The sequence below is a fragment of the Ascaphus truei genome, chromosome 2, assembly GCF_040206685.1.
Source record: "Ascaphus truei isolate aAscTru1 chromosome 2, aAscTru1.hap1, whole genome shotgun sequence".
Classification (NCBI taxonomy): domain Eukaryota; kingdom Metazoa; phylum Chordata; class Amphibia; order Anura; family Ascaphidae; genus Ascaphus; species Ascaphus truei.
Genome location: NC_134484.1, coordinates 328875844 through 328884370, shown reverse-complemented (window position 1 = coordinate 328884370; position 8527 = coordinate 328875844). Strand labels below are relative to the sequence as shown.

The following is an 8527-nucleotide window of genomic DNA, read 5'->3' as shown; positions in this document are numbered from 1 at the left end:
CGGTGTTCCACGGGGTTTCAGTGGTAGTGAGTATCGGCGGTTGCCTTTCCTCTCCGTCACCCGGCTAACCACACAGTTATACCAAAGATACCTTTATATGAATTGATTCTTTATCCATCTTGTAAGTGTGCACTTCTATCACACATCTATTATATTAAAATTATTTTATTCTAAGTCTTGCAGGTTATTGCACTAGGGGGTGCGCTTTTTTCCTTTTTCTATATATATATATATATATATATATATATATATATATATATATATATACATATATATATATACATACAGTAAATAGTCATTATATGGCTTTAGTAGCTCTGCTTGTTTCAGAAATAACTTTCTCAATGCCCCAGTGTACAAAGAGATATACAGTATATATAATATTTTATTATAAAAGTTCAAAATAAGATCCTAGTCATGCCGTTAATAAAGATCCTTGATCACTTTTCAAGTGATTTCAAGTGACATCAAATTTGGTGAGAATGTTAAGACATGCATATCAATACTGTATTACCCTATTATTCGGTGCCTTGTAATAATTAAGATTCTAAAGTGTTGTTGGTGTGAAAAGTGGCCCCAGAGAAATGTATATTAATGAGAACTTCTGTGTACAGAAACCTGGATGTAAGGTTAACTATATAAAGGAGTCTTTTTTGTGTGTGATCCCAGACAGCATAAAAATCTGTCTTCAGATCCATCAGTCTTGTTATGTCTGCATTATCTATATATTTGTATTCTCTGACAAGCTCAATGTTCTATATTTATACTTTATTTTCAATACATATTCTAACCTTCACTTTGCTTGTGTTTTCTCCATTAAAAAAAACATACTTTATCAATGCTCCCAAGTTTGTCTGTTTCTTCAGTATCTGTGGTTTAGGTCTCCACAGGTATAAACACATTTACACTAAAAAGAAAATAGATTTTTCAGTCTACATTTTCTTAAGAAATGTTGTATGGCTGCGGGTGATTAATCTGAAAAACAGACTTACTAACATTCATTTAACTCTTGGCAATCCTTTTTTTTTGCACAACAAGATTGTGGAATGCAATAGCAGGAACACACAGTACCATATGAAAGGGTGAATGTATAGTAAACACTACGAAAACGCTATATGTTATACAACATTGTGGGATGAGCGCGTAAACTCTGTTTTGATTTTGTTTTCTGTTTTATTCCAAATATCACAATCCACGCTCTAAACCCAATCAGCAGCTTTCAGCGAGAAACAAAAATAGTGATGTGAGGTGCAGAGGGGGGGGGGGGGGGAGAGATGTGAGTTGCAGGGGGGGGGAGAGTGATGTGAGTTGCAGGGGGGGAGTGATGTGAGTTGCAGAGGGGGGGAGAGTGATGTGAGTTGCAGAGGGGGGAGAGTGATGTGAGTTGCAGGGGGGGGGGAGAGTGATGTGAGTTGCAGGGGGGGAGTGATGTGAGTTGCAGAGGGGGGGAGAGTGATGTGAGTTGCAGAGGGGGGAGAGTGATGTGAGTTGCAGGGGGGGGGGGAGAGTGATGTGAGTTGCAGGGGGGGGAGAGTGATGTGAGTTGCAGAGGGGGGGGGGGAGTGATGTGAGTTGCAGAGGGGGGGGGAGAGTGATGTGAGTTGCAGAGGGGGGGGGAGAGTGATGTGAGTTGCAGAGGGGGGGAGAGTGATGGGAGTTGCAGGGGGGAGAGTGATGTGAGTTGCAGGGGGAGGGTGTGATGTGAGTTGCAGGGGGGGAGAGAGTCTTATATTGGGGGAGGGGGAAAGAGTGTCATATTGAGAGGAGGGGGAGAGTGTCATATTGAGGGGAGGGAGAGGAAGTGTCATATTGAGGGGAGGGGGAAAGAGTGTCATATTGAGAGGAGGGGGAGAGAGTCATATTGAGAGGAGGGGGAGAGAGTCATTTAGGGGAGGGGGAGAGAGTGTCATATTGAGGGAAGAGAAACATGGGGGGGATGCTGACTTGTGGGGGGGATGCTGACATGGGATGCTGACTTGGGGGGGGGGATGCTGACTTGGGGGGGGGGCTGCTGACATGGAATGGGCTGGGGGGATGTGGAGGGGGTATTGTGTGTTTGATGTGGAGGGGGGTATTGTGTGTTTGATGTGGAGGGGGGTATTGTGTGGGTGAGGGGGAGAGATTGGGGTATGAGAGATAGATGGGGAGTATCGTAAAGGTTGATAGTGAGGGGTTCTGGGGGAGATATGAGGATGATGATGATGAGAGGTGCTGGAGGAGAGATGATGATGATGATGATGATGATGATTTAACCCGTGCGGCCCAATTTTTTTTCCCTTGGAGCAGTTCGGCCCTTCTCACTTTACGAGTTGGGCAGGCCTGTTATAATACATTAAAAATGTGTCTTTTTTTTACATGCTACAAGCATTTTCTCATACTACAGAAAAGATTTATTTAAAAAAAACAAAAAAACATTTGTAGGTGTAACCCCCTGTGTCTGCTATCAGCACAGGACATGGCCCCTTTAATAATTACATTCCACTGGACCATGTGACTGTGCTTAGCCAGTGGAATGACAGTTGGTGACAGTTGGAAAGGGAGCTGAGGGAGTGAGGGTGTGCAGGCCCATCCTACACAGAGAGTCCATGCAGGACCCTGACAGTGCAGAGGGAAGCAGGGAGACAGAGGCTACTACAGAGAGAGATTAGGGAGCCCACCTGTGCAGGAATTACAACAGGCTGGAGTGGGTGAGCTAACCCACAAAGGATATAAACTGCAGTTATATTGCCATCACAGTTTGATCTTTGTGAAGCACCAGGCCTGCAACACACACACAGTTTATGAGCTCCAATGATTGTGCTAGCACACCAGGATCTACAGGCCAGTACCCCATGATTGGGAGGCCAGACACAGATAAAAGTTATTATTTGTTTGTGCAGCTTTCGCATTGTTGGTATAGTTTGTTTAAGTACAGTATATATGTTTATGGAGTGATTCTGAGATAAGGGGCGACCATACTGATTCATATGAGATATGTAACACCACAAATTATAGCTATATAAGTATAGAAAACTTGTTATAATTCATTACTACTGTGTTGGGTCTAGTCACTAAAGTCTCACACAACATTTGCCACACATCATAAGAATTAAACAGTAACCCATAGGACTCCCCCTTCAGTGATAGGCCATATAACCTGAGGTAAAATAAAGAGGGGTTACACGGGATATTGCTTGAGCTGCAGCTTTAATGTATAAAAACTAAAATAAAACGTGATTACATAATTGTAGTATATTTATATCCATGTGTGCCCACACAGAAAGAAAGCCCTGGACCTGTAGGCGGAGGGGCGGCATGACTTAAGGCCGAGGGGCCACTTCCCTAAGGAGCGTGAGGCCAGGGCAGGGGTGGGGTTGAAGCTTACCTCCCTCTTTTTTTAAGGATCTACTGGAGCGAAATTCTCACCCACCCTGTATTTAGGCATGAAGGAATGGTGGCTTTTGAAAGAGGGTTGGGACACTGCTCAGTATACGCCTCAGCTTAGAAATGGTATGGCGGGAGTAATGTGTACTCGGGGGGGACTCAGTATTGACTCCTGGTGGGAGGTCTCTGACCTCGTAAGTGGATATTTGTGGAAGGCGGTACCATTCAGGCTAAAGCGGCCAGAATGGTAGTGACCTTCCATAAAGCGGCTCTATGCTGTTCGGCCTAAGGCACTGAAAGGCTGAATGAGCACGAGATTAGGGTATCCCTCGAGCTCTTCGTGGATGTTTGTGGAACAATCTGTCTGGGTCTCTAGTTGAGATAAATTGTTATATTTATCATCTTGGTTGTTGTTATGAATAAAGCTGTGACTGTTTTTTTCTCCCAATAAGTTGTCTGGTGTGGCTATTGGGAATTGAAGAGGGGTCCAGCTCGAGACATGGCTAAGTCAAGATTGTTTTAGTGGGAACACACAAGGCGACAGACAGAATCAATATAAAATGTACTGAGCATTATTGCACCCATCAAGGATACAGATACAGATATAGAAATGATATTGAGGACATTAATATAATACAAGGTCATGTGGATAAAAGAATCATATCCCCATGTGCCAACAATCGATAAGTGGGCACACGTACACATTAACCAAAAGCATATAGAATTGTCCAAACAAAAATTTGATTTCATTTTTAAAATGGGTACCTGTAGCAGACGAGTGCCGAGGTACAACCAGGGAGACATAGATTGGGGAAATAAATAGTGGCACTTACAGGTGTGTAGCCCGTAGCTTCAAAACAATACAGCTTCCTGTCAGCAAAAACAAATCACATAGGCCTATCCCTTTATAAGGGCTGACTCACACATCCCAGTCCATATCTGCAGGGCTGGGAAGCTAGGTCTCTTGCCAACCACTGACCCCTAAGTCCAAAGAGATACCTGTAAGAAGGGAGCTCTTTATATCAGTCTCTTGGTCTAGGCTGGTATCCATGGGGTCCACCCTCTGGCGGGTTCCAGGGAACGCTGTCTCCTGGAATAGAGGATCTGGTTCCTTGGGATCCCTCTCTTTCTCTTTGTCAGCACACACTCCCTTAGTGCTAGTGAGATCCAGTTTGTGCAGCACACTTTTAAACCTGCTTGATGAGCCGTGTGGAGACTGGGTAATTGACTGTAGCTACAATTAACCAGCTCCCTGCTGGACTCATCAGCTTCAGATAGGTTTTGTGTGGGCTGCCCTTTTAAACCGGGGAAAGGCCCTGTCACACTTTACATCCAGAAGGTTTAAATGAATGTCTGGATCGTAGCACATTTTTATAGTTAACTACTTCTGTTTTTACACTGTGTCACTATCATGTTCAATATTATATTTGGACATTGTCCAGGCTGTGCTACAGTATGTACTTTTTGTTTGGAAAATTCTATATGCTATCTGTTAATGTGTACGTGTTCCCACTTATCAATTGTGGGAACACAGGGATATGGCTATTTTATTTACATGTCTTGTACTATATTAATGTTCTTAAAATAATTTTTATATGTATGTCTTTAATTATATAGCGCCATTAATGTACATAGCGCTTTACAGTAGTAGTACACGTGACAATCGAATAAATTACAAATAATACAAATAACAGATCATGGAATAAGTGTTTCACACATAAAAGTAACATTTAGTAAAATGAGTCCCTGCTCTGAAGAGTTTACAATCTAATTGGTAGAACACACAGATACAGTAGGAGGACATACTGGTAAGTGCATCTTCAAGGGGCCAAGTTTTATGTATCAGGTGTAAAGTGTTAGCCACAGAGCTACTCATACACTTCGTTAAGCATGTGTGTTTTAAGGTGGGTCTTAAAGGTGAATAGAGAGGGGGCTAGTGGGGTATTGAGGGGAAGGGCATTCCAAAGGGGTGGGACAGTCAGTGAAAAAGGTGTAAGGCAGGAGAGGGCTTTAGATACAAAGGGGGTAGAGAGAAGACATCCTTGAGCGGAACGCAATAGTCGGGATGGCGCATAGCGAGAAATTAGGGCTGAGATGTAAGGAGGGGCAGAAGAGTGTAAAACTTTAAAAGTGAGGAAGAGAAAAGAATGTGTGATATGGGATTTGATAGGAAGCCAGGAGAGGGATTTCAGCAGGGGAGGCGCTGAGACAGATTTAGGAAAGATTAGAGTTATTCTGGCAGCAGCGTTTAGGATACATTGTAGGGGAGACAGGTGAGAGGCAGGAAGGTCGGACAGCAGGAGGTTACAGTAGTCAAGACAGGAGAGAATGAGGGCCTGAATCAGAGTTTTAGCAGTCGAGCAACAGAGGAAAGGGCGTATCTTTGTGATATTGCGGAGGAAAAAGCGACAGGTTTTATATACGTTTTGAATGTGAGAGGAGAATGTGAGAGAGGAGTTGAGTGTGACCCCTAGGCAGCATGCTTACGCTACTGGGTGTATGAAACACAGACAGAGCTCAGTGCTACAACCAAAAACTAATACACGGTACAGTGCCTATATATATATATATATATATATATATATATATATATATATATATATATAGATATCTTTTGAATAAAATGGTCTTTTAGTTTAACTCTTTGGCCAAAGTGTTGTAAGCCCATGAGCCACTCCAAGGCAGACCACGTCTCAAGGGTCCTAACACTAAAATAGATTCTTAATAACCTGTACATTACCAGGAAGAATGATTTATAATAAATCTGTCAAAATTAGTTGCATAGTTCTAAGTCTGGTTGAAGCTCTTATTAACCTGTATAATACCAGGAAAAGCACTCTGTATTAGATTTATCGCAATCAAACTGGATGCAAGTTCCCATGGGTGTGGAAGGTGCAAAGGAGTGAGCTTTAACCATTTAAAAGTGGGAGGGGGTGAGCTTCAAACTAGGGAAGGAGGAGCCACCCTCTAAATCAGCTAGGACCAGCTGAACAAGAATTGCAAAACATAGCTCACCCACTCCCACTTTTGGTGTCAGGGAGGTGTGCCAAAGTTAGTAGTCAATTCTAGTCTGGAGGTTGGAGAGATTGGAAAGGCTGTGAGTCTCTACCATCTGGGATGAGCGTGCCCCAGCCCCTCAGGGGGCTGGGAGACCATCCAAATTCAACAGAGGCCAGGGAGTATGGATGAATTATGTTCCAGTAGGGACTGTCTCCAAGACATCCTGGAGCTACTGAAACTGGAGTCGCTGACACCTTGAAGAACTACCAAAAGCTTGTCCTGGTCTCCTCAATATCGCAGACCAACTAAGCTCTCCTGACCCTCACAGGTATGCCAGCACCACAATATCCTGTAGCAGCCATAACATCTCCCAGAGGGTGGGGGAAACAGTGCTACTATTGGAGGTGCTGCTGAGACCAGGACAGCCTTTCAGGGTGTAGTCACAGCAGCAATGCAGCCAGTACACTTCTGCTTGGGCAGATGCAGAAACAAAAGAGGTCGGGGCCAAGGTCGCTGATGGCATGATACCATGGATCCTTGGGTATGCATACGTCAGTTCACTGTACCTGTGGGCCAAGGGTAAACCTCACCACACACTGTGGGGATCCCCCGGGTACCTAGCACATAGACTGTGTGGGGAAGGGGCTGGTTTCTCCCTGAAATAAGCGGGGAGAGAGAGGACTGCCTGAACCCTTCCTTAAAGATTGTGTTGGGGCGTACCCTGATGGCATGTTTCCAGGGAGCATGCTAACCCTTCACTGCAGCTCAAGACAGGGCCAGGGGTAAACCTCACCACGCATTGTGGGGAGCCCCTGGGTACCTAGCACATAGACTATGCGGATGAGGCATTCCCTCAGGGGATGATTCCAGGGAGCATGTACTCATATCTGAGAAAAGCACATTTACTGTGCTAGTTGGGGCGTACCCCAAGGGTATGATACCTTGGAGAATGTACCATTCTCCAGTGGGCCAGGGTCTCCACAGTATACCATGGGAACCCCTGGATACCATAACTTCATAAACCGTGCTTTTGTGGGCTTCCAATTGGAAACTTATCCTGGGAGCGTGTACCCCAATTCTGCTATTAAGGGACAATCCATTGCAGTGCATGTGGGGATTTATGCACCTGGCAGACTCCTGGCCTTCCAAGAGGGTAAAACGGGAGATGGAAATGTTCAGTACTGTGCTGTGGACTTTGACATCTGGTACTGCAGTATGGACTTATCTAAAATGGCGGCCACCGAGTGGTTGTCTGTACAAGTGTTCTAAAATGGCAGACGCCGCATGTCTGCCTGCTCCCCTACTTCCAAGATGGGACCGCATTGGAAGCTCTACCAAAGTTGCAAGCTTTTGCAAAAGTTAGTTGCATGCTTTCGGCACCAAGCACTGGCACCGCCCAATCAAATTACTGGCTCAGCCGGAGCCATGTCCCTCCTTCAACCCACACAGCTCTGCCTCTGAATTCCACCCAGGGGAGGGGCTATTAACTACCAGCCAACCACAGTTGGTCTTGTGCTGGGGGTTATCAAAGTACTGTCTTTGTGTCATTCGTCTTGGAGCTGATCAACAGTGAAGAGCAACTATACAGCTTCTGCTAAAACTACCTCAATGGCTTCTAGCAATCCATTTGATGACTTGGAGGTCACAAATTATAAACTCCCTGGCCGTTACCTGGTTGCCCGGGTGAATCATTAGATCCACCTGTGGTGTATCAGCCCACAATGACGGCTACCCGGAGGCACTGTCGGCCTCAATGCGCGGTTCTTGCCCTGTGGCACCTTCTACTTGCGGCCTGCTATCCCTGGGCCCGAAGAGCTGCTTGTGCTGCATTCTAGAGCCTCCACACCAACCGGTGCGGCTCCAACTAACATCTTTGATATGGATGACGTGGGCCCGTGTGCCTTTATTATCATGCCCGGACAGCCAAGTGGTCCGGTGCCAACACTGACTGCCTCTGTGGGGTCTACTGCCACTGAGCCTGCTGCGGGCCCATGCGCCCAAGTTCCGTCGGTACCAGGACTGGGATCCATACTTATACAGGTTCCGGAGGGTAAATGTACTGCCCCAGGGGTGGCAGGAGTGAGTCCCCAGGTGACCGCAGAGCAAGGGAGCTCTACAAGTATGGTTGCCCGGGCGACTGACTCACCCTGGCATCACATCCTGG

At 45.5% G+C, this 8527-nt stretch overlaps 1 long non-coding RNA gene across 2 annotated transcripts in view; it reads left to right on the top strand.

Annotated features, from left to right (window-relative positions):
* The first annotated feature begins 2542 nt into the window (after positions 1–2542).
* The window catches only part of LOC142488698 (uncharacterized), a 46323-nt gene continuing 40338 nt past the window's right edge, over positions 2543–8527 (top strand). For both annotated transcript variants that reach the window (XR_012799590.1, XR_012799591.1), the window contains exon 1: positions 2543–2687. This is a non-coding gene — a long non-coding RNA (uncharacterized LOC142488698). The remainder of the gene's footprint in view (positions 2688–8527) is intronic.